The sequence below is a fragment of the Pezoporus flaviventris genome, unplaced genomic scaffold (genome assembly GCF_033815535.1).
Source record: "Pezoporus flaviventris isolate CSIRO_AGI_PZ_B2104156 unplaced genomic scaffold, CSIRO_AGI_Pfla_v1 ptg000105l, whole genome shotgun sequence".
Classification (NCBI taxonomy): domain Eukaryota; kingdom Metazoa; phylum Chordata; class Aves; order Psittaciformes; family Psittacidae; genus Pezoporus; species Pezoporus flaviventris.
This window is the reverse complement of record NW_026892653.1, coordinates 774,470-798,582: the sequence shown is the minus strand read 5'-3', so window position 1 is coordinate 798,582 and position 24,113 is coordinate 774,470. Positions and strand designations below refer to the sequence as shown.

The 24,113-nt window shown below is 46.6% G+C and overlaps 1 long non-coding RNA gene across 2 annotated transcripts in view; it reads left to right on the top strand.

Moving 5' to 3' along the window:
• The window catches only part of LOC133281634 (uncharacterized), a 115,680-nt gene that overhangs the window by 54,201 nt on the left and 37,366 nt on the right, over positions 1–24,113 (top strand). The window contains exons 2-3 of one of the 2 annotated variants that reach the window (XR_009747561.1): positions 10,543–10,659; positions 12,640–13,010. This is a non-coding gene — a long non-coding RNA (uncharacterized LOC133281634). Of the gene's footprint in view, positions 1–10,542; positions 10,660–12,639; positions 13,011–24,113 lie in introns of those variants that run through there. The other variant, XR_009747562.1, reaches the window with a different exon arrangement.

Sequence of the window (24,113 nt, the reverse complement as noted above, 5' to 3'; positions counted from 1 at the left end):
TTCCACTCTTTTCAAAGGGTTTTCATTTAGCCTTTCAAGTGAATGGATGTGCTCCCAGGAGCCAGCTTCACAAGGAGCACTTCTCTGGGGTGAGGGCACTGTGGTTTCAGGCTGGGTTTTGGGCTGTGCAGCCCTGTTTATTTGTCTGCCTCCTACCAGGCCGGAGCTCAGGTTGCAATCACAGGCAGGCTGAAAGAGTCCCGAGAAGGAGGAAAAAATCTCCCTTGTCCCATATCAGGTTTGCAGCTCCAAGCAGTGGAAAGGGAAAGCAGAGCACAGCTTTTCCAACGCAGACAACTGATGCTGGGGGAACGTCAGGGGCTGATTTTACTCAAGGAGAATTGATTGCAGCATCTCTGCTGCCATATTGCAGGGTCATAATGCTGTCTTCACCATCACTGGGAGCCCAAGGGGTGTCCCTCTGGGAACTGATGCGTTCACAGGAGGTGCAACAGGGAGGTGTTGATTACCTCCAGCTACTCCATCCCAGCAGAAGTTTTGGGTCTCTTAGGGCGGAAAGCTGTACCGCCAGAGCACATGGGAACAGATCAGGGCTTTTCTTTCCCACCAAATCTCTTCTTAATTTATTATGCGCCTGCTCAGCAAGGAGAAATGCCAGTGCTGCAAGGATTGCATTATCTGGGTTGTTAATGAGGCCATCGTGTTGATGAGCCATCAGCCTGGAACATTATCTTGGAGAGGTCCCTCTCTCCCTCTGCAGTGACTGAATAGACAGACCAGAGAAAGTCCTCAAGACTTATTGTTAGGGATTAAAATAAACAGCAGTCGAGGTGAAGCAGGGCTGGTGGCAGATGTGAGCAAAAGATTGCACAACTCCTTGCCGCTGAGGACGGAGCTGCCCTATTAAAACCAGCTACAGATGAGGAGTGTATGCATGGTGTATACTCATTAGAGATAATAAGTAATTAGGTGTGAAATGCCTGGGAAGGGCTCAAATCAAGGGATGCAGAGGGAATGGAAGAATCAATGGAGGCATGGAGGAGGAATCCTGTTAAATCTGCGGGCTGTGCTTCTGGTGTGAAGCTGGCAGCGCTGGCATAAAGAAAACAGGTGACTTGGGAAATTGCTTGATTTCCTTTCCTTCCCCTCCAGCATTTTCCCCAGCGGTGATGATCTGCCAATTCAGCTCTGAGTAAAAGTGACACATCTGGCAGTTTTACCCAGGAACTGCAGCCCAGATCGCTTTGCTTTGCTAACAGCTCAATATTTTGTCATATTCTGGGCCACCCGTGAACCTCAGAGAAGTCAGACTTGCCAGCAAATCTGCCTATCTAGCTGTGCCGGCAGGATCTGGCAGCAGCAAAGGTGGTCATGAGCTGCAACGTGTGATGGTCCCCACTGCTTCCAGCTGATGGGCACGTGCGGAGTTGGGTCCCTGTTGGCAGTCCTAATGTATAAGGTCATGATGTTGAAGGTGGCTTCTGGGAAGGACAGAGGCAGGCTTGTCAGGGATCAGGTTTGCACAGCCTTTAGCTGCTCTTGGGAGGCTGTGGTGGGGCAGAGGAAAGGCGTCCTCTGTGTTAGCATCTCTGCAGATACCCATCACAGCTGCCAGGGAATTGTCTATTCAATTCCCTCTACTCCAAGTGTGATAAGAACAGATAAGCTTTCCTGGCAGGCCTTGCTACCCATGCACACCAACTGCACGCTACTCCTTGTAAGAAGCAGGAAGCATGGTTTTGTCTCGAGAGGGCAGGCTCTCTTCTAACAGGGAGTTTTAGACCCAGCATATCAACCTCTGGATGCCAGCTGTGACCATCCTTGGCTGCCCTGTAGATGCCTCACTACATGCTACTAGTTTTGGTGATAATTATAGTATGCAAATGGTCCAGAAATGTATCACATATTCACATGGGTATGAGTGGGCATGTATTTAGAACAAGAAATCAGTATGTTAGCTTACAGAAGTAAGTCTCCTAAGCTATCTATATTGCATTCAAAGGTTGGCTGTTCAGTGAACTAAGTGGTTCACTTGGTTGATAGTAGGGTGCTCTGTGGGACCGGTTTCAGGAGGTGGTGGAGTTGGGAAGGGAGCACACTTGCTGCCCAGGTTTGTGCTGGGTAGGGGTGGGCATAAGGAAGCCAAGATGAGGGTGCTTTTTTAGGGCTAAGGATGGGTCACCACTTGCTCTGTCTGAACCTGGCAGCTTGGAAACCCTCCCCAGACTTCATCTCCTTCAAATTAATGGATGTTAAACCCAGGCTGAGATTGCCAGGGCAAAAGAAACGTGCTGTAAGCAAACATTTGCTGAGCACCAGCACCATGAAATGTGCGAATGCCTGCAGGGAAAGCAAACCTACGCCTTGTGGAGTGCTGGTACTCGGCACAGGAGGGAGAGATGCAAACCCCACTCTGTTTTCAGACTGCTGTTTCTTAAATCAGCTGGAGCAGATGCCTTCAGCTTGCAGGAAGGGATGCTGCTGCGTCATGCGGCTTCTTCCATCTGAGCCTCTGTCAGCTGCAAGATAAAGGGGAACACTAAGTGGAAAAGGTTCAGGTGCTGGCAGCATGTCCTCTGCTTAGAGACGTGCAGCTGACATGTGCAGCTCACTCTCCAGTCCTTCCCAAGATCACTACCTATAGAGTCCCCAGGCAGCTCGTGCATTAGGAATGGCAGAATGAGGTAATTGCTTTGTGCAGTTCCTTGTAGGGACTCTTTTTTGTATGCAGAAAGTGGATTGTGTTAATTTGGGCATATGCCAACCAGGAAATACCAAAAGCTGAAGATGGACCCGTTACAAACAGGCTAACCAGCCTCAGATGTCCCTTCAATACTGGAGTATGGAAGGTAATAGAGAGCACATGGGCCCTGTAAATAATGAGATTATTAACAAATACACAGAAATAAAGCCATTTGGCTGCCTGGGTGAAACACTGAAGCTACAGGTTTCAGCTGAAATCTCCTAATTGCCCCTGATTGCCCTGCAATGGGTGCTTTTCCACCACCCTGTCATGATCAGAGGTTCTGTGTTGGGTTTTTGTGTCTCTTGTGTGCCACAGTTTAATCCTGCATTTTTCTCCTGAGGAGCAGCTGGAGGAGAGGCTGGGGCAAAACAGAGATGCTGATGTTCTGGGGCACGAGGTGTTGGCAGGCAAGGGGATGCTGTGGGGAAAAAGCACGAAGTAGGAGAGACAGTATGCCTGCCCAAGGAAGCAGGGCAGAGCTGTGAGGTGCGCTTGCCTCTTCTTGCCTGCTTGACCCCTGTTCTGCTGCTGCCACTTCATTGCATGAGCCTAAAAGCCTAGGAATGACAGGAGTCAGAAGGAGCCTCAGGGAAAACTCACAACTCCCAAAGTAAGGAGCCCAGGAATGGGGTTTCAATCCCTCTTTTGGTAAATCCTGACCCTGTTTAAGGAGGAGGCTGCTGGTGCTCATGCAGGTTGTAAAGCAGTCAGGTCATTTGTCTTCATGGTGAAAGATGGATCAAGGAGCCCCACTCCAGTCACCCAGCCTTAAAGATGCTGGCCCAGTTTCTGTTTCTTGTGTCTGAGCTTTCTTTCCTGGGCTGGAACAAGGGTGTAGGCAGACATCAATGCAGCATATGTGTGTGCGTGTGTTTTCCCTTCAGGGGAAGGAGGAGAGAGAACTGTGACCAAAGCAACATGCCTTTACAGCCATGAGGATGAGACATGAGGCAGTGTGACCAGTGGCTCAGTGGTGGGATGGGAAGGATGGTGCCAGCTTGGGATTTTGGAGACATCAGGAATGAGGCAGGCTGGTTGGACTTTATATCCATAGCCTGGTGCTGAGAGTATGGGGTGGCATTAACTGGGGGCTAGAGGGGATTCCTACAGCTTTTTGCACTTTGGGCTCTTCCTTCAGAGCCACAGCCACGCTCCTGGGCTTCAAGGATGGAGTAGGAGCTCTGCATCCCCTGAGCCTGGAAATGGGCAACAGGCTGTGCAATAGGCAGTCTTCAGATCTTCCATTGTGTTGCTTCAGCATCACTGTTTGACCTCGAGCATTTGAGAGGGGACATTTTAAGCCATTTTTAGATGCCTGGCTGAAAAGGGGAATGGAAGGAGGAGGGAGAGAGAAATACCATGAGGTTACTGTTACATCCCCGACACAATAGGAACTTTTATTAGCAATTTTCCATTGTGTTGCAAATGGCAAAGATCATGGTTATATTTGCATGTTCAGACTGTCCTAGAGAATTAGCTTTCCTCTGTGATTGGGAAATAGTTTTCACATTGCATTAGCTTAAGTGTTTGGAGTGAGATACAAAAGCTGCGCTTGAAGAGCGCTGGCTCTCCTGCATTGAAGACCTTCCTTCTTACCTGGTAGGTCGACCTAGGGAAAAAAAACATATTGTAAGAAGCTTTCTGTGGGATAGAGAAGGAAGAGGCTGCAGGTAGGCAGCACCTTCCCTCCAAGGATATTGACTGCACTTCTCAGGCCAATAAAAATACATGCATTCCTGGCTAGAATGACAATAAGGACATTTCTCTAGGATAAGTCAGGAATTGACTAGATTTATGCTTGGCTCTGCAGAGGACATGCAGCTATTGACAGCCTGAAAGCAATTAGGCCAAGAAAACAAAACAGAAACAACTGGGAATCGTTGCAGCTTTCAGTCTGCAGTATTGCTTCCAGGACCATAGAGCCCAGGCGCTTTGACGCAGGGCCATGGCCCTGTTGGCTTTTTTCTCCCCTTCTGAGATTTGGTACAGTGCTTTCTGCAGAGGAGTTCTGGTCTGTGGTCTGGATGAAGCCGTGATATGCATCTTCCCCATTGTGGGACCTGGAGCACAGTCACCAAACCACTGGCTGATGGCAGGATGGAGGCTCAGAAAGCTCTGCCTCTCCTTGCTTTCCCCTGCATGACCAGATATGACTTGGGCACAACTGTGGTGCCAAGGGTGAATGGTAAAAATCACTACAACACCGTTCCCTAGGTCCTTGATTCTCTTCTTGCAGCTTTTCACAAGCTCTCCAGCTTCTATGCAACACCACTATAGCAGAAATACCCAAAGCATTTTGCTAAAGGGTGGGAAGCTGTTGCTGCTGAAGGCAACCTGCTCCACTGAGCCTTAGTGCTTCTTCCCAAGAGAGAAAAATGGATGGGAGCATTTTGTGTGTGCTTTCCAGAAACCAGCAAGTTAACCCAGTCATCCTGAGAAATATTGTTACACCGGTGTTGATTCCAGCCTTGGGCTTATTTTGTCTTTTTCCCCAAGAAAACCTTGTCTTGTTTTTAAGGACTACTCCTGCGTCACTTTAGGGTTGTGCCAAACACTGGAAGCGGTGCCCTATGTGCTGCAGACATGGTTTTCATCCCAAGGTTGAAGGTGCTTGAGCTATAGTGTGAGATTCATTGGGCTTGGTACAATACAAGACCAGGTACCACATGAATGAGGTACCCACCCTGCACTCTGCTAATCCCAAACCACACTGCTGACGCACAAGCCTAAGGGAAAAAACATATGTGTACTGTACAGCATGAAGGTCAGAATGATGTTTGGGCTGTAGAGTCACTATTTGTCCATTCTACTCACAGAAAAGACCTTCATATTGTGTTACCATCTGGACAGCAAATGTGCCCTTCTACGGAAACTCAGTTTTAACCTTTGCTCATTTTGTTTAAGAAAGAATATAAGGCAAACGTGTAACATACGCACTAGGGATCTCCTGTCAGCACCGCATCTAGGTCAGGAGAGCTGACTTGGCTGTGTTGCTTGTGTCATGCATTTATGATATGTGTATATAGATGCATGTATTTGAGTTTATTCTTTGTATTTGGAAGTGAGGGAAGACAGAATCTCTGTTTGAAGCAAGGGTATTCCTAATGTTAGCATTTTAGATCTGTGATTATTAGTTTTCATGGGAACAGCAAGTCCCACCACATGCTGAGAGCTCCACACAATGTGCTCCTTCATGGCAGTGGCACAATGGTCACTGGGAGGCAAGCATATCTGCTACGGGTCCTTTGATTCATGGCAGCTATTGCATGGATCATGACCATCAGTTAATCTGATCTCCCACAGACCATGAACATATTGTTTCTTGCTTCACTGGTCATTAGTAGAGACAGGTCATGTTGTTTGATGATCTTTATTTGGGCTGTTTAGGTGATGGGGTGGTAACTGTCAGGCTTGTGTAGTTCATGTGTGATGGAGCAAGATGGGATGACTCCCTTTGCATAGCTATCTATCAGCTGTATTTGGCTAACTGGAGCTAAGACCCCTCCCTCCAGGCCTTTCACCTTCTTTCTGTTTAGAAAGACCTAATATTCAGCAAAAAAAAAACCAGCATAACCCATAAGGAGAGACTTGGAGTTCTTTTTTGGAGGGGAAAGGTCAACCTTATATTTATTCAGTGACCTGGTAGCTTACCACCAAAACTGAGTGGAGCAGCAGAGCTGAGTGCTTCTGCAAGAAACCTGGAGCAGGGCTGTCCTGCTGTCCTTCAGGGACAGAACAAGGGGAATGGCTTTAACCTGCCAGAGGGGAGATTGGGATGAGCTCTTAGGCAGAAGTTTTTCCCTGTAAGCGTGGTGAAAGTGTGAGGATTCCCTTCTCAGAGTGCCCAGAGAAGCTGTGGCTGCCTCATCCCTGGTAGTGTTCAAGGCCAGGCTGGATGGGGCTTGGAGCAACCTAATATAGTGGAAGGAACTGAATGATCTTTAAGGTCCCTTCCAACCCAAACCATTGTTATGATTCAAACTCATAATGAAGAGGTTTAGTTGGTTAAATGTCTATTGAAGATGGGGGCTGTTGCTGCTGGTGCTGGGGTGTAACCCCCCCAGCCATGGTCACCCGGCTTTGTACAAGCTCACACAGCCCTAACTCTATTCAGTGCCCTTCAGTTCCCTGCAACATCCCTACAAGATGCTGCTACTCATTTTACAGTGTTTAAATGGGTCTTGACAAGATTAAATTGGAAAACAAACCCCTGCAGCTCAGGCTTGAGCTGTTGAGATTATAAAGATTGATCAAATAACACAATTAAACGTATTTATTAAATAAATGGGTGATTTATCTTTCTTTTGCTGTGCACCCGCAGAGCTGATGCTGAGCTGCCTCTTGCTGGCTTTAAATGTGTCCCATTGCATGATGCTAGTACCAACAAGGGCTGAACCAAGCTTTGCTTCACATTATTGAGCAAGACCGGCCGGTTTTGGGTTAGTACATAGCTCCATTTGCCCATCTTCTTGTTGGGCTGAAAAGCTGCCCAGCACTTGTTCTTCCAGACGGGCCTGGGGCTGTTTCCATTTGTGCCAAGAAAGCTGGGCTTTGACAATCAAAACAAACAACTTTGTCCTTCCATCCTGTGTCCCTCCCATTTAAAAGCATGTCTCTCTTTTTTGTTCTGTAACTTGGCTTTGTTTTAAAAGGCAAAGTCCATTCTGCATCCCACCCACTTTAGCACTGTCCCTTTAAGATTGGATTTTGGCAGCACGTCCAGTGGCTGTGGCTCCTGTCCCAAGCAGATGGCTTTAGTTAGGCCAGATTCGGTGGCAGGTCTCTGGGATGCCGAATCTCAGCTCGTTCACTCCCTTCTTCTGTCATCAATAAAGCCATTGAGAGAATCTTTAATAAATAAACAAAAAAGCATTTTTCAACAGACAGTGGGATGGAAAATGACTCATAGGAACACAGGGTATAAAGTACACTCTAGTATTAGGTATTACATGTGTCAAGTTTCTGTTTGGGGTCCAAGAATGCTGTGGTTTTTCTCTAAGGATTATGCCATTGTGGAATAATGTCATTGTGGAGTATTTGGTCAAGATGAGCTGATTGAGTCTGGTGGTTACTTACAAATATATGTATTTCTGTATTTTTCAGCATTTGGAAAATCTGTGACAAGCAGTTTTTGGGCAATTATTGCCATCACTGTTTCCAGCCCTGCCAAATGCCATGAAAACTGCTGCAGTCATGCTTTCTCTCCTCGTTTCCTTATTCATTCATGTAGGACCTGTGATTTTTTTGCTTGGGATTGGGTGCAAACTGGGCAGGATCTTTTGCACTGGCTTAGATTTACCAAAAGACCTTTCCAGCCCTGGAGAGAGGCTGTTAGGAGCACGCATGATATTAATGTGAATGAAGAGCAAAGTCCTTAAGGGATGCAGGAAACCACCAAGTTACAGACCCTCAGCAGTGCCAGTGGGCTTGGGTGGTGGTCACCAAAAAGGCCTTTGCGGAGAAACCTTAATCTGCTAACCCTTGCTCCTTCTCTGCAAACGTTAGTGAGTGAATGCAATTAGAAAAGGAACATTTCAAGTGTCACACACACTTGTTCTAGCAAGTCATCTGCAGAGTTAGGAAGATGCCTGAAGAGGGCTGATGCCCAGTTTCTCTTTCCTTGCATCCTGTGACCCTCATTTTCAACATAGTAATCCCTAGAAATACTGTCATAACTGGATTTAGGAGGAGGTTGCATAGGATATCACACTTCCTTCTCATTACCAAAGCGAGCTGATGATTAGAAAAGGAGAAAAATCTTTCACAGTTTGTTTTCCAACCCCTCTGCAGGAAAAAATTATGCATTGTGATGATCCTAACTCTAGAAATCATAACTCTGTGATCCCTGTTATAGCTGTTATCATCACTTGTACCTCCCCAGTCTGTGTTGTGTGGAGGTTTGACAGCTCAGGGTCAGACCCAGGGAGTTCCTACTCTCATTGGAGAGTAAAAAGGAAGTGTCAAAGGATAAACGTGAAGGAAAGGGCTTGCACTGTCAGCTCAACAAAATATTTATAGAGCACTATACACATGACAGCAGACAGGCTGTAAAAATGCGAAACACTTGAAGCAAAACGAGGCCATTTGGATACAGAAAGCCTCATTTTCTAATGACAAAATAAAAAAGAAGCATGTATACAAAGAGCCATTTCTAGTTTTGTCCATCTGTCACCATCCCTCTGATTCACATCATTACCTTCTTTGTCGTCTGTTTTTGTCAGGTTTTGTTAGTAATGGACAGAGGGCATTGTGGGAGGGTGTAGGTGTATGTGTACCTCAGGGAAGAACACTGCCCTGCAGCCAAAATGGAAGCAGAGGTGGCCTGGCCCGAGACGGTTCTGTCTGGCAGCTCGTTTTAGGGTAAGGCCGGTGTATGGCTGTTGAAAATTGCTCCCAAAGCATATTGGAGCCTGCCTAGAGCAGGTATGTGTGCTTACTGAAGGAGTAGGTAACATAACTTTATGGTTCTTGCCATTGCAACCTCTACCTACCTACTACCTACATAGCTGGGACACCTGCATTAATACCACCTTAATGCAAACCATAATAAATATAATACATACAGTGTGTTTATAAACGTTATAATCAGGTTATCTATTATGGTAACACATAAATGCAGATTGGAGGAAAACAAAGTGACAGATCACCTTGGCTTCCAGTGTCGGAATGACATTCTGGCATTTCCAGGATGGGCAGCATCCAGGCAGTTCAGGAATAATACGGTCCAGGAGCCAGCATCAGCTGGGGAAAGCCGTTCTAGCTGAATCACATCACAGAGATGGCATGTGCCATTCCTGTGATGCAATTATTCTTCATAGGCTCATTGACCTGAAACTAAACTCCTGGTAAAGCTGAGATTTGAGGCAGCCTTCGTTTGCTTGAGTCTGAAAAGGCAGAGATGGGGCTCCAGGGGAAAGGGCAAACATGCGGGGGAAGCCAGCTTGCCATTCCCGTGGATGTTTTTAGGGGATTAAGAGGGGAACGATGGCGCTCCGGGCCTGTCTCAAAGTTTAGGAATTACCTGGAGGGCCACTGGAATCCGTCTTTGGATGACTGGAGATTTTTTCCTATCTGCAGTGACAGAAAGCGAGTCCAGAGGTCTGGAAACACCCCCTGAGCTGTCAGAAGAATGATGGTTGCTCTTTGCAGCTCGGTTGAAAGCTGACCCATGGCAGGCAGCAGCAGGAGATGGGGGCATCTCAGCCCTTCTGCCCATTGTTGTGGGCAGGTCTGCCATGAGGGAGGCTGAGGACGGGGGACACCCTGCCACAGGAGGGGCATCAAACTGGTCTCTGGTTGCTCCACCACTTGGGCTTGGAGAGGAGCATGGAAGAGGAAGGAAGCAGGGGGAAAGTCTTGCCTTTCCCTGAGGTTCATTGTTGCCTCCTCTATCTCCTGTAAATGCCCAGATTTAGCACTAGGAAGGTGGGGTTGGAGAGGAGCAGTTTGGGTCCCCACCACTTAATGTCCCCAGGCCTGGAGGAGCTAACTCTCCCGAGTGGTTGGCTGGTAACTGGAAAGACTGGAAGGTGTTTGGGAAAAGAACCAAAGATTTGGGGCTTCAAGAGGCCTCAACTGGAGAACGATAGGCAGCTTGATGGAAAGTCTTTCCCAGCCCCAAACCTGGAGGGCAGATGTCAGCCCCACTGTCACAAGTGATGCTTGCTCTTTCAGCTTTATGGTCTACAATTTCCTAGGTGCTTTGCTTAGTTGCTGTTTCCATTGCTAATATCCCCAGATAAAGTGATCAGTGAGAAAATGGAGGAGCAATAACACAGACCTTTATATTTCCTAACAGAAATCTCTTAATGTTGTTTTTCTTTTTCATCCCAAAGGTGCCTGGCAGCAGGTGAGGAGCTGGGACTGGAGTGGGAAAGGCAGCACAGTTTAACACAGAAGCCATCCCAGACATCCCTGTTTGACCACCGGAGCGTGGATCTGGCCAAGCAACAGTAAGGAAATAGCCTCTCCTTTCTTTCCTGGATTGGTAAATTGCCTAACACAGTGCAGAACGTTTCCTGTGTCATGGTTTCATGTGTGGACTTTGCTTGTGAGATGGTGGCTGCTTGAAGGCACTCAGTTCACTGACAGCTGCCCCGAGCACCTCTGTCTGCTCCCGGATTCCTGCAGCTATACAGGTTGCATTGTCCCTTCCCAAACTATAAGTCTGCCAGGTCATTTGTTCTTATGACATGCTGCTTACAGCACGAGCCTCAATTATACTGCACCTCCCAAAATATTTCCTCTGTAGAAACCCTAATGTTCAGCCTGTGAAAGCCAGCACTTGAATCCTGCATTTGGGATCGGGGAGTACATCAGGCAGCATGGAGATCTCGGCCATCAAGGTTGTCTGTGTCATGCTGTGCTTTGTTTCCACGTTTCCTGGATGCTCCAGGAGAACGCAGAGTTCGAGGTCTCACGTCCCTTTGTGTTTGGTGGTGGTAAGATGCTGTTGCAGCCCAAAATCTGACTTAATTTTTAATTATGCTATATCTTTGCTGTGCAGCAGCACAGGCTGCAGTGGCCTGGTTTCCAAACTTAGGACTTTATGGCAGTTCTCTCCTGCAGGAAAAACTAGGGGTAGGGAAAATCATTCTGGAAGCTCAACAACACTGAGCAGCCTTCTAGTAAGTGGTGCTCCTAAGCAGCCCTGCAATAACAAATGGGAAAGAGATACCCACAGACTTTTAATGGACGACCAGTGTGTGTGCCATGCAGCCCTCTTGTATTTGAGCAATAAGGTCTTGTGGGCAACCCTACAACACCCCCCTCCCCCCCCCAAAACCAGTATGCAGATGGGAACAGGGTAAAAAGAATATCATAAAAGAGAAGCATACTTCACTTTCCAGCTTCTAGGGAGTTGGAAATAATGTGGAAAAAGATGTTGTTAGTTAATACTGATGAATGATCCTCTGGCAGCCCCATTAATCAAAGCTAATCATCAGAATGTTTTGGGGAGAAAAAATTTGTGTGCACTGGTTTTGATTCCTGTATAGAATAAATGGCTTTATCAGTTTCTTCTCTGGAGTTTGACCAGCATCCTGTGGCCTGCTGTTTTCTTGACCATCTAATGACTCAGAATAATCAGGAGGGCCCAGCAGAGGTTTTGTTGGCATTAAGAGCTTGAGTTAATACTTATAAAAGCAGCTACAGGGGTCAGATGCACATCCCTGTTGACTCTTGGGGTGATTTCAACCATGACAATTAGCTCTAATTTTGATTTATTAACTTCTGCTGAGCGTGTGCATTTGCAGTCCAGGTATCTCTTTGCTATAGACTTGTGATTCAGGGAGGATAATTTATTACCTTGTATTTCCAAACAATTGCTCCACGAACAATCCTTTGCTGTTCTGCAATAACTCTGCATCCGTCCCCCCTAAACTCCCTGTTTCGAAGTGTAAAGGGCTCTGGCTTGCTCCTATCAGGAAAATCACTCTTCCCATTTTGCAAAGGTGTTTTTGTAGTGCAGGTGTGACAGAAAAGATCAGCTCAAGTGCTTTATTCAGCACGTGTGCTATTAAAACCGGTGAAACTCCCCATCCAGGGGACTGGAAACGGATTGAAGGTCAAAGAGCTGACTCATTGGCTAGCTCTGATTTTATGGGTCCCACAAATTTCACAGACACCTTTGCATGCTGAGAACTGCCAGGTGAGCACTGCAAATAACAGCCACCACCATCAATCCCAGCGTGAGGATCCCTGGGTGCAAACACTCGCAACTGGTTTCCAGGACATCGGATTTTATGTAAAGGCTGGAACATGGTTTGTGCTTTTTTGTACGGATTTTCTTACAACGGCAAAACGAACGTGAAATTCATTAGCAAGGACTGAACCCTGGATCATCTGTTTAAAAAATGCAGGCTTTTGCCAAGCTGATAGAAAGGAAAACCGGAGGAGCAGTATAAAACTTTATATCCCATTTTATACCACAGAGCTGCAAATGGTTGACAAGGATGCTGAAGCCACTGGGCTTTGCAATTAGGGAAACTAATTGCAATAATGGGAGATGAAATGCAAGGTCAGCCAGCAGCCAAGGAACAGCTCGTGGCCGTCGATGGTTATACCAACCACAGTCAACATTAAAACTTTTTATAGTGGTGTTGGGACTACGGCGCAGAAGAATAAGAAATCAGAGAAGGCAAATGCATATAAAGTGCCTTGGAAATCCCTCTGCCATTGCAGTGTTACCTTCCTAACCGGGTCCTAACCCCTACCCATGTCCCCTGAAAGAGCCATTATGCACGTTATGTGTCAGCAAAGACCCGTATTTGTTTTTTTCTCTTTGTCTCAGTACTTCAAATAACTTTTTGCCATGCAATTCTTGATGTTTATTTTTTTCTCCCTAAGAGTTGATAGCTAAATATATCACCTATCTCAACACTTCAACTTTTGCTGTTTATTTAACGACATTCACTCACTTCGGTATGATTAAGTTCATCTGTGCCCGGGTGTTTTGGTTAGCATTAAATTCCCTTTATTTTGGGAAGCTCATTTCCACACCATGCTTTCTCCCAGTTGCCTTCCTGTAAATGAGGAGGGTGGGTTTTGATTTGGATCTCCCCTCCTCCCCATTCCTGCCTTGCAATTTTTCCTTCCTGGCTTGCGACCGGCTTTCCAGCTCTGCCTCTATGGGTGTGAAAATCCATCCTGGAACAAGCCACTTTCTCCAGCAGAAACAAAACTGTCTGCTGCTGGGGAAGCCAACACTGCAGCGGGGAAGGTGTTGAGACCTTCATCACATCACCTGCTTGGGACAGCCCCAAAACACAGCCCTTTGCAGAATGTCCTTGCTGCCACCATCAAGGGGTGGTGCTGGAGGTGGGACCCGTTGCATGTGCACCAAGGCATGAGTGGTCCCTTACGCCAAGTCTGGTGACTCAAAGCATTTGGGATTTGGGCATCAGTGGGGTTTTTTCCTCCCCTTTACAGCGTGATGTCCAGTTGAGGCCCCGTAGCGGGCAGATGCAGAGCGGGGAGGGAGAATGCGCTCAGCCCTGCAACAGCAACTGAAACGCTCCACCTGGAGGTGAAAGCAAATTATAACGGGATTTGTGCATCAGCCGCTGCGTCAAGGAAGCCAGGGGTGGATATTCGCTTTGCATCGACTGGAAACCGAGGTTGTTTTGAGGAAATAACCTGTGATTTAAAAGAAAAGCAACGTGGAAGTGCGCTAAGCCATTCCAGGTGATGGAAAGGCAGTGCATGGAGGAGATGGTGCTGTGCTGGGGGGATCTCTCCCAGCATCTGCCTGCAGCCCAGCTGCCTCTGTCATGGTGAGCTGAATGTGGCCAGGGCAGAGCATTTGAATTAAGGGATCCCCTTCCTTTGGCACAGGTTTCTTTTGAGTTTGGTGGCTGAAGGTTTTTCACTGCTGCCGCTGCATCTCCGGGCAAGCCTTTTTTCAGGGTGCTCAGCATTCGCCTCCTCGTCATATTTTGTTAATTTTTGGTATATATCTTAAATATTCCACTGAACTAATGTTCACCATTCAACCTGCCCTCAGTAGCCTGCAGTTTACAGAAACAGCATTTTTCAGTTATGAGCAATGTACTGAAATGAAGTCACCCACGCTAATTAGAAGTACAATTCCGAGAGCTCAGGACCTTGGGGAAGGTTGGGACTATGTCTGAGGCAGCATCTATATGTTTTGGAATACCAGCTCCCTGCTAACTCTGATGTACACTGAGCTGAACGAGCCAGTGATGTGACCCACCAAGCATTTCCACAGTTTCTGCAAACAAAAAACCCTCCACTGTCTCTGGAGATATTTTGCTCGTAAATATTGCTCCGAGGGAAATTAGTGCTGAATATATGTGGAAAATAACCAAAAACTATAGTCATATATCTTGTGAGACTTACAGGAAATTAGCGCAAGTGAATTACCCTAAACAAAATTATCCTGCCACAGAGCATATGGGTTCCAAGGAGGAATTTGAAAATCATTTCAGGCTTTTTTTCTTTGCAAAGCTAATGTATCTTGTAATTTTGTACAGCCCTATTGGCAATAGGAAAGAACCTGCCTTGTCCAATTAAGAATTAGAAGTGGAGGAGCAACAGGGAGAAAGATTTCTATTTAAAAAAATAACAATAATAAAGTGATTTTGTTCTCAAACTCCATGAAACCCTCCTGAATTCTCTCCAACACAGCAATATTTGCTGGTACCAGGTAAACGTTGGTAGCTTATTGCCAAGACTTGACTTAAAATGCAGCATGCGGCATGAGGACTGAGGGAGGGCTGGGAGAGGTGCCATGGGCAATAGGCAGCATGGGGCATCTCCTGCAGAAACCAAGGACCCATTCTCTAAAGCACGAGTAAAAGCACAGTGGCTATTTTAGTGTTTTTAAGTATTTACTGCAGTCTCAGGAAGCAGGAAATTCCTACCACTATGGGGGAAGCACAAAGTTCAGTTGGATGAAGAGGGAGGATAAAAGATGCTAGGAAAACGTACTTGATCCTGACGGGATTCAGCAGCCTCTAGTTAGACAGCAATTTATCATTTGCAAGAGCACAGCACAGTTTTGGAGCAGAGATACCTGATGGCTTGAAGCAAACGGGTCCAGCTGGTGGGTTTTGAGGTGTCAATGGCACTTCTGCCCAGCACTGTTGAAGGAAGGAGCTTCTGCCCTGAGCCCCAGCCAGCCCTGGCTGCAGAGAGGCTGTGACTGTCTTAAACGATGCTTTGGGTTATCATAAAAATCGAGGAACTGGCTTCAGGCAGGCTCAGGCTTTCAAGTTTATTAGCTGTGTTTTCAAGCTGGGCTCCAATTCCTTCTGCTGGAGCACACGCCGCCTTATTTTCCTTGCCATCTCCTGCTGACTGTAATGAGCTGTTGGAGGGGAGGGAAGGAAAGGTCAAACTCCTTCAGCATCAGGTGCGAACAGGGATGCATGGAAAACAGATCCCTGTTATCGTAGCAACCGAAGCATCGCCCTTGGCAGGCTGGACAACAGTGATGCACACAGGGTGGGTTGCTGCGGCAATGGCAATGCTTGGGTGGCCAGGGCACGTTGCAGCCACCTTACCCCTGTGCATGGTGGGGTCTAGCTCTTCCAGCAGCTCATATCTTGATCTCCAGTACAGGGAAGCCTTTTAGTGCTGAAATTGTTTGCTTTTCACTTTTCACTGTGGAAACTAAAAGACAGAGATTCCAGCACACTCGTGATGCTTTGCTTTGGGAGAGGTGAGATGCAGGGAGCAGGGATCAGACACTAGGAGGTTGAATGCATTTATGTTTGCTGAAATCCAGGTCTATCCATCCAGAAAGCATGATAGGGCAGCTCTGGCCGTGTTCTAGCAAGAGAAGATGCCAACACAAGATCAAGTCAATCGGGAATACTGGATAATAATGACCACAGGATTTATGATCTGGAAGGGAAAATATGCTCCTTCTTTTAAAGGCAGCCTGCTTGCCCTTGGTTGGTGCTCGGGGGGTGAAGCACCTATACATCCCCCTTTGTGGTGTGGTGCTGGTCCTTCTCCAATTGCTGTTTCTCAGCGAGGCTTGCTGTGGATACCTTGGTCCTTGAGTCAGCAGTACAAGCTGTTTCAAAAGGTTCACGTGCTGCGAGTAACCTCAAGCAGTTTGCTTTACCTCTTTACTATGGCATTTTCTCTCCTAGAAACAGAGCAATGGGAAACCACAGAAGCAGGCTGGAAAATGCACTCAGGTTTTCTCAGAATCTGGACAGTAAGCTGCTGATAAGGGAGGAAGACTTTAAAACTTCAAACACCCATTAAGTGAGAACCGTCTCTGCTCCACACGAGCCTCTTCCCTTCCCTGGGCCCAGTTCCCAGCACACTCCATGTTGTTCCCTGTTCCTGGGTGGGAAACAGCACTATAGAAAGTTGATGCTTGTGATTTTCTGCCTGGGATTTGCTGTATGCTGCTGGACACTCATTCCCAAGCTATTCTATCGAAAAGCCCAACATTGCAATGATGATGGGGAGAGCACTGGTGGTCTCCAAGCTCCCCACCCAAGCAGGGAGGAGATGCAGGTCCTCGCTGCAAGGCTGGGTTGTGGCTGCTTTAGCTCTCTGCTAACACTCTTTACTGAAGTGGCAGGCATCAATCAACAGTCCATTTAAATTAAGTTTATTTTAAACCCGCAAGGAGCACTGTCCATGAATTCTGCGAGCCGGCAAAACAGCATTGTGATAATAATAGCATTGTGTTAGAGCCTGTTGTTGGCAAATTCTGGCTGGAAAAAGGGTGCCCATGAAGTGCTGTTCAAAGCACCTCAAATTCCACCATTGTAGCTGTTGCTTTGCACAGGCGTCCCTGGTGTAGCTCTCCTCTACTTGGGAGCCCCCATCCTCCCATCCCAGGCGACTCAGTGCTGGTGACAGCCAGTGATGATACTGGTTCCTGCTGCCTTCAAACCCAGCTTGGCTGGGGAGGGGAAAGCACTCCAGTCCCCATAACAGAACAGTGCCTGCTGTCTAGTGAGATCTGTCAGCTCCACTGTCACAGGTATTGGTGATGACGGGTGAGACAGCAGCTCCTCCTAACTGATGGGTTATTTTTTCTCCACATGCAGTTCAATGGGAGGCCAATGCACTTGAGGGGTTTTCTTTTTCCTTCCTTGCTGTCACAGTGGGAAGTTTTCTGGCTCAGCCTGTCTTTGCCTCTGAGTGGTAACTCCTTAGCAGATGAAGCGTGGATTCACCTGCCTTACCTTAGGCATCTAAAGCTCAGGCACCTAAGCCTGTGCTAATTACTCCCGTAATAGCCATAGAAAGGCACCTGGCATGTTATAAAACAGGTGTCTATGGGAGTTGCATCAACAGCCTGCTGATGTTTTATGCTTCCAAGTCCTCATCCTCTGCCTCAAATTACCCTGGAGCACATCCTCAGCTTTGCTCTGCCATAGTTACCAAGCTGATGCTTGGCAGAGGTTTTAACACAGCCCATCCTGAACCCCACTCTGAGGGACTGTGATGGTGCCTCCTCTCCACACTGGCCAAGGTAAAGGCATTGCAGCTCCTTGGGGCAGGAGGAGAAGGTTGTAGCTCGCTGCAGATGGGCATTTAGACTGAGCCCAGGTGAGCCATGCACCTTGAGACCCTGTGGTAGGAGATCACAAAGGTCACCATGGGAAAACCATGTATTCTGGTCTCCACGTGTTTGCCTTTATAGGTGTATCACCTATAAAGCAGAGGCCAAAGGGTTGCATACACTCTGGCACCTTTTAAAAAGAGACCTTTGCATAACCTGAATCCTTTTAAGCAGTAACGGGTGTTTTCCTGATGTGCAACAGCTGTCCAGAAAGCACACAGAGCTGCTTTAAAACACCCAGATGGCTGTGTTGGTTTATGGAAGCCCTGCTGCAACACTGTCAGGCTCCCTGTTAAGCTCCCAGTCACTCTGAATCAGCTGCTGAAAGCCAGCAGAGGCTTCTGTGTCGCTGCTGGTAGGGATCTCTGGGGCAGGATTGATTGCACCAGCATCCTCACAGCGACCCTGTGTGCAGCTGCAGCGTGGCTCAGCTCTGATTTCTTATATGTTAGATGAGTTGACACGTCAGGCCACTTTCCTGCTCCTCCCAGGATATACTGCCTTCTCCTCACAGCCCGTCCTCTCTTGCAATGCCGATGCTCAACCTCAGCTGATGCACTACAGCCATCCTCCTCCGCATCAGACCCAAACGGGGTTGTTGTGTGTGTGTTCACATGATGAACCCAGCAGATCCCTGCTGCCAGCTTTGATCTATGTGTGCCGAACCAAAGGGTGGTGGGATTATAAAATAAGGCTGTCTAGACCAACCCAGGACATGTCCCTTCTCAGGGACCTCATGTGGACAAGGAGTTCTCTGGCACCAAAATGCGGTGGTTGGACATGAAAAAACTTTTGGCTTCAATAGAATTATTTGACTGTTTGATTGGGTGTGGGATGGACTATTATTCCCCCCTCCAGTCTTCTCCCCTCTTCCCTAAAGAAAACCCTCTCCCAAACAAAGAGCTTTGTTATGTCTCATTGTCTTCTCTGGCACTTGGAAAAGCAAGTTTTTCCCATCTAATCTTTTTGGCATCTGTTCACACTCTCCAGGACTTTGTTGGTTTTGCACTGATTCTTGCTCTGAGACTTGACTTCAGGACCATGGGAAAGACTTTATGGCTGTGATGGGGCAGCGATATGTCTGAGTAGAGACATTGCTCACCCTGCAGACCCCAGGCTGTGTGAGGACCACATAGGCGGTGAAGCCCATGTCATCACCTATGGTGGGCTGCACCATGCAATGGTCTGCCGGGAGCCTAGGGAGGACAAGGGAGGGAAGCCAAGGCATTTTGTTTCTGTTTTTTATTCTTCAGACACACCAATCCATACTTTGGCACAGTACATGGCCGTGAGTCACGCATGTCCTTCTGGTGAGAGAAGTTAGAGGCAAAATCCAGCAATTCTGGGCTGGAGCTTGGTTGTATCTATGAAGGAGACTATCTGACATAGTTTTTGGCATTAGCAGGTGATGTAGGAGACCCCTGTCAACCATGCACAAAATACCTCCAGTCTAGGAGATGTAATGGGTAAAAAATATCCCAAGACAGAGCTCCAGTTGTGAGGCAGGAGTTGTGTGGGTGACATTTTATGTGGCTGCAAGGAGACAACACAGCATCTCCTTCAGGAGAGGCTGAACTGGGCAAAATACCCTGCTCCTTGCAGCCTTTCTTTCCAACCAGAAATCCTTTGCTTAATGAAGAGAAGGTAGGAGCTCCCACAAAGAGCAATACCCGTGCAGAGAGTGCAAAGTGATGCTTAATGCTCGCTCCTGGCCAATGGTGTCTGCAGGGCTGCAGAACGTTGATGGTCATCCCCACAAAAACCTTGACAAAATTAGTATTTCTACTTGACTCTGCCAGTTCACTGTTGAGATTATTACCAATCTGGTACATTTTTTAAAGCAAATGAGGTTTCAAAACGCCTGTTGATAAGATCTTTCTTGCCCTCAGTGGAGTCATTAATTCAATACGCTGAAATACCATTTTAATTAGTTTGCACGACGGTCCCAAGAGCAATGAAATAATGCTCTTTATTGTGTATGTAGTGTGCTGTATGTAATCCTGTTCTTTATCTCTTGTCTTCTGTCTCACTGGCAAATATTAGTGCATCCTGTCTCCTAGTCGTATCCTTGTGCGAGCATGCCAGCAATCTAAAGTTAAATACTCGACATTACATTAAAACAACATTGTAGTTATTACTTGACTGCCAGAGAGATCACAGTTAAAGGCTGCCTTTGATCGATTGCTTATATTGTAGCCAGGTATTACGATGACCCTCAAAACTGTGCTTAGTATTACTTATCCTTAACTTTCATATTCCTCCTCTCAGCTCTCCCAGATGTAGGACCAACAGTTGTGTTGTAGTAGGACCAAGCATTGCCCAAAGAGAGCAGAGCCTTGGCTATGAGCATCTGGTCTGTGACAGACTCAGCTCCCAGAATGGAAAGGGATTTAGGGATTCAACCAAGGTCACTCCTGTGTTCTGCAGTGAGCACAGAGCCTGTACAGTGTGATTGAAGCACGTACTGTCACAGTGCCAGCCTTGCCTTGGAGAAGACTAGCAATTCCAAAGAAACCCCAGCATTCTATTTTAGCTAACCCAAGAAACACATAATGTAGACAAAATAATAAATGCCCAAGTATGTTTTCCTGCCTCTCTTTCTTTAATGTCTCGTGAAAGATCTTTGAACACAAGTCCAAGCCCTCTAAATAATCCCATATCCTCTCTCTTCCTGCTTTGATGCACCTGAGCTCTCCCCCAGCACACAGAGCCCTTCTTGCTTTTGGGGCTCGTTTCCAAAAACAACTGCTGAGAGATCTTCTTTTTCACAATCTTCCCGTCCTTTTCCAGATGATTCTTGCTCGGCTTCAATACATGATCCAGGCACCTCACAAGGTCTCTTGTTTCGTTATTTCAGTGCTGGAATTCAGACTTAAAAAATGGCTTGCCTAAACAGTACCTGTGTTTCTGGCCGCTGAGCTTCCAGAGGCTCATCAGTGGAAAAGGGCAATGGGAAAAACAGATAAGCTCCACATTCAAGGTGTTTTCAGTCATAAAGCAGACATAAAATGTCCTCAGTGACTAAACAGAATTCACAGGCAGTACATAGGCTCCCCGAAACATCACAAGGTCATCTCATGTCTTATAACCTAATCACGTATTTTGTGCAGTATGGTAATAAGCCTGACAATTTCTTGTGCAAAAACAAAGAGAAGAAAATCATTGGCCTTAAAAATCAGTTGAGGGTTGAAAACCAACCTCATCCCTTCCTCATTTGTGGTTGTCTTCCATTTGTAGCCCAGAGACTTTTCCTATCCCATTGCAGATGGAAAGATCCTGGCTGAGGTGAGAGACTTGCCTTCAAGTCTTGTAGGCTTGTGTGCTCTTCCTACACATTGTAGAAAAGCCTTGATGTTTGTATTGCCTCTGAAATACCCTCAAATCAGGGAGGAGCTGCGAAGGCCAGTCCAGTTTTCTGTCTGTTGAAACAAATAATTTCAAAGGAGAACAAACCCTTAATGTCTGGTTGAACATGCCAGTTTCTTTCTCATAGAGTGTAATTTGCAAACCACAGGAAGGTTGGTGGTACAGAAGAAATACAGTCCATCGGATAACATCCCCTAAGTTCAAAAAGTGGAAGCCTCTGACTCCATTGCAGGAAGAAGAGGAAGGACCACACAATGGTGTGAAGGACGCATACTACAGCATATAAGCGGACCCCTGTGGGACCCACTTACAAGGGTCAGGTGCCTCAGCTGTTGAATTAGCAAGCCCCATGGTTTGCCTAGAGAGATCCACTTGTTCCAGTAACTCCTCCCAGTGCAAGCTTGCACAGCATGCTGTGGATGCTGAACCAGCACATGAGCTTTGCTTTCTGAGCATCGCATGGTGGAGGCTCGTCCCGGTCGGGTGACAAGATTTATCTGCAGGCAAGCCCTTGTCCTAATAGCAGCATGTGCCTTACATTAAGACTGAAATGTAGATTAGTTGTTTTCATCCTCCCTCAAACCAGTACAGATGGTTTCGCTTTATGTTCCAATTGTCTGGAAAGGGCGTGCATGCCCATCTCCGGGGCAGCGGAGGACGCAGATGCCGAGCAGCCAGGCTCTATGGAATGGGAGGATGCAAGGCAGGTTGAAAGAGAAATGCACCCCAGCATGTGGTCCACTCAATTTGGAGTGACCTCAAGGAAGGAGCGACTGCTGACTGCTGTCTGCTCCCCAGAGGAATTTATCTGAGCAGGTTTTGTCTCAGCATCCTCAGGGTAACGCTGCTCATCCCTTTATATCTTACCCTGAGGTTTTCCCTTCTTTTTCCCTCCTGCACACAGGATGTCTGTGGCTTTAATTTGTTGTGTATATGAAAATAAGTTGTGTAGGGAAAGCCACAGACTGAGGACACCCTTTTTTAGTAATACCTGAAGTCTTTCAAGGCATTACCTGCAAGCTGGGGCAGTCAGGTATTTTAAACCTACCTCCAAAATGATGGTTGTTAGCTTTACCATGTGCTGTAAAAATGAATAGTGGAATTTAACCCAATTGTGATAATACAAAGCAGCAAAGAAATCCAGTTATGTAATGGGGCCTGTTCCTAACCAGGGAGAGAGAACCCTCTGAAATGTTATTTTTCCAGTAGAATGGCTGCTTTCTAATTAAGTTTATTAAGTAATATCAAAAGCATATGGAAGTGGAAATGCCATTGGTTCATCATGAAGCGATTAAGTTTGTTAGAAAGTGAAGAGCACAGACAGACATTTTTCATAGCTAGTGCTGAAAAGATAATATCTACCCCAGCTTATCTGCACATCTATCAAGTGCCTGGCTTCAGCCAGCCCATTTGCTTGGCTTATACCTTCAAAGCCTTTCTGCCATTATCCTAGGGATTATTTTTCTGCCAAAATGAGAAGTAATCGCAATATTCCCTTGACTGAATCTGGGAAGTTATTAGGAATTTGCCTGTGTGTGTTACATTTTTACACTCTATTATCCTATCCTTTAAGGATTTTGGTGCTTGAACAGTTTTGTTCATCTCAAAACTAATCCAGCTATAGTACCTGCTCTAATCTAAATAATGCTTCTTATTTGAAACCCTTTTCTCCTTTCTGCTTAATCGGCCTTTGATGCCGCTTCTCATTATGAGTTTTAACTCTGGTTTTCCATTATGTACCTGAAACTGTGCTTATCATTAAGCAGGGGGCTGCTCATTCCAGCAGCATCAGCCACCGTGGGACAGCCCCTGGACATAGCAATTCCCCATGTAAAATCTGGGTTATGGGACTAATGCAGGTGGAGATTCCTCTAACCCCAGCTCCCCAAGAATTGCACTGATTTTTTGGTGTCTCAGCTGCCTGGTGCACAATGTGAGCTCTCAGTGAAACATCTCGCCTTTCTGTCATACCGCAGCCCTCTGCTCCACTAAAATAGGTACCTTTTCCACGCTTTTTCCCAGCAAATTTCCCTGATCAGCACCTGAGCATGTTCAAAAGCCTCTTCTAGGTGTGGTGGCTGCAGAGAATTTCCATAGTCCCAGGAGATCTGGAGCTCAGATCTTATTCTTTAAGATGGCCAAAGCCAGAACAATATAAACAAAACAGCACCTAATTATTTCTGGCCCAAGCAAGCGTTGCTTATTATGCATTAATGAGTTGTTTCCACACAGCTAATTTAAGGAGGAAGAAGCGTGTGCCAAAAGGGAAAGTGTAGGGACTTGCTTGCTGTACTGTGATTAAGGGTGTTGTACAATTAAACCAGAGCAGCTACTAATTGCAGCTGCCCTAACGAGATATTCATACTCGCCACAGCCTGTGCTGCTCACGGTTCTTCCCCTCCTTCCACACCATCAGGTTATTTGCTTTAATCACTGTTGTGGCTTCATTTATTTGCTCCCTATCTGATGATAGACAGCAAGTAAATATAAACCTTTTAATCTGAAGGACCACATTGCGTCTCCTAGCAGCAGAGGAAGAGGTTTGCAGAGGGCTGAGGATCCACGAGGGATGGAGTCACAGTGTGGAAGTGAATATCTGTCTTTGCAACCAGGCTCTGAGTTCCTTTATTTGCTATAAGCAATGTCTTGTGGTCCAGAAGACTCTCTTTTCACCGGTGCCATTTGTTTTAATTGCTTTGTATCTCCATATTTCTGCATTGCCAGAAATGAATGTGTCTCTTCCAGAGCTTTCCTGCCTCTCAACATCTTTTCAGGGATGCTTCTGCCTTTTCTTTCACAGATTCCCCACTGCCTCTGTGCAAGCTTTCAAGGGGATGGTTTCAAGCCTGTGAATCATCCACCTCGTGCATAAATACTTATTCCTCTCCCCCTGTTTAGCACACCCAGCTCCAGGGAGGACTGATCAGGGGAGTAAAACACACCTCTACTTGTGGCTATCTTCAGTGATAAGAGCATGCAAAC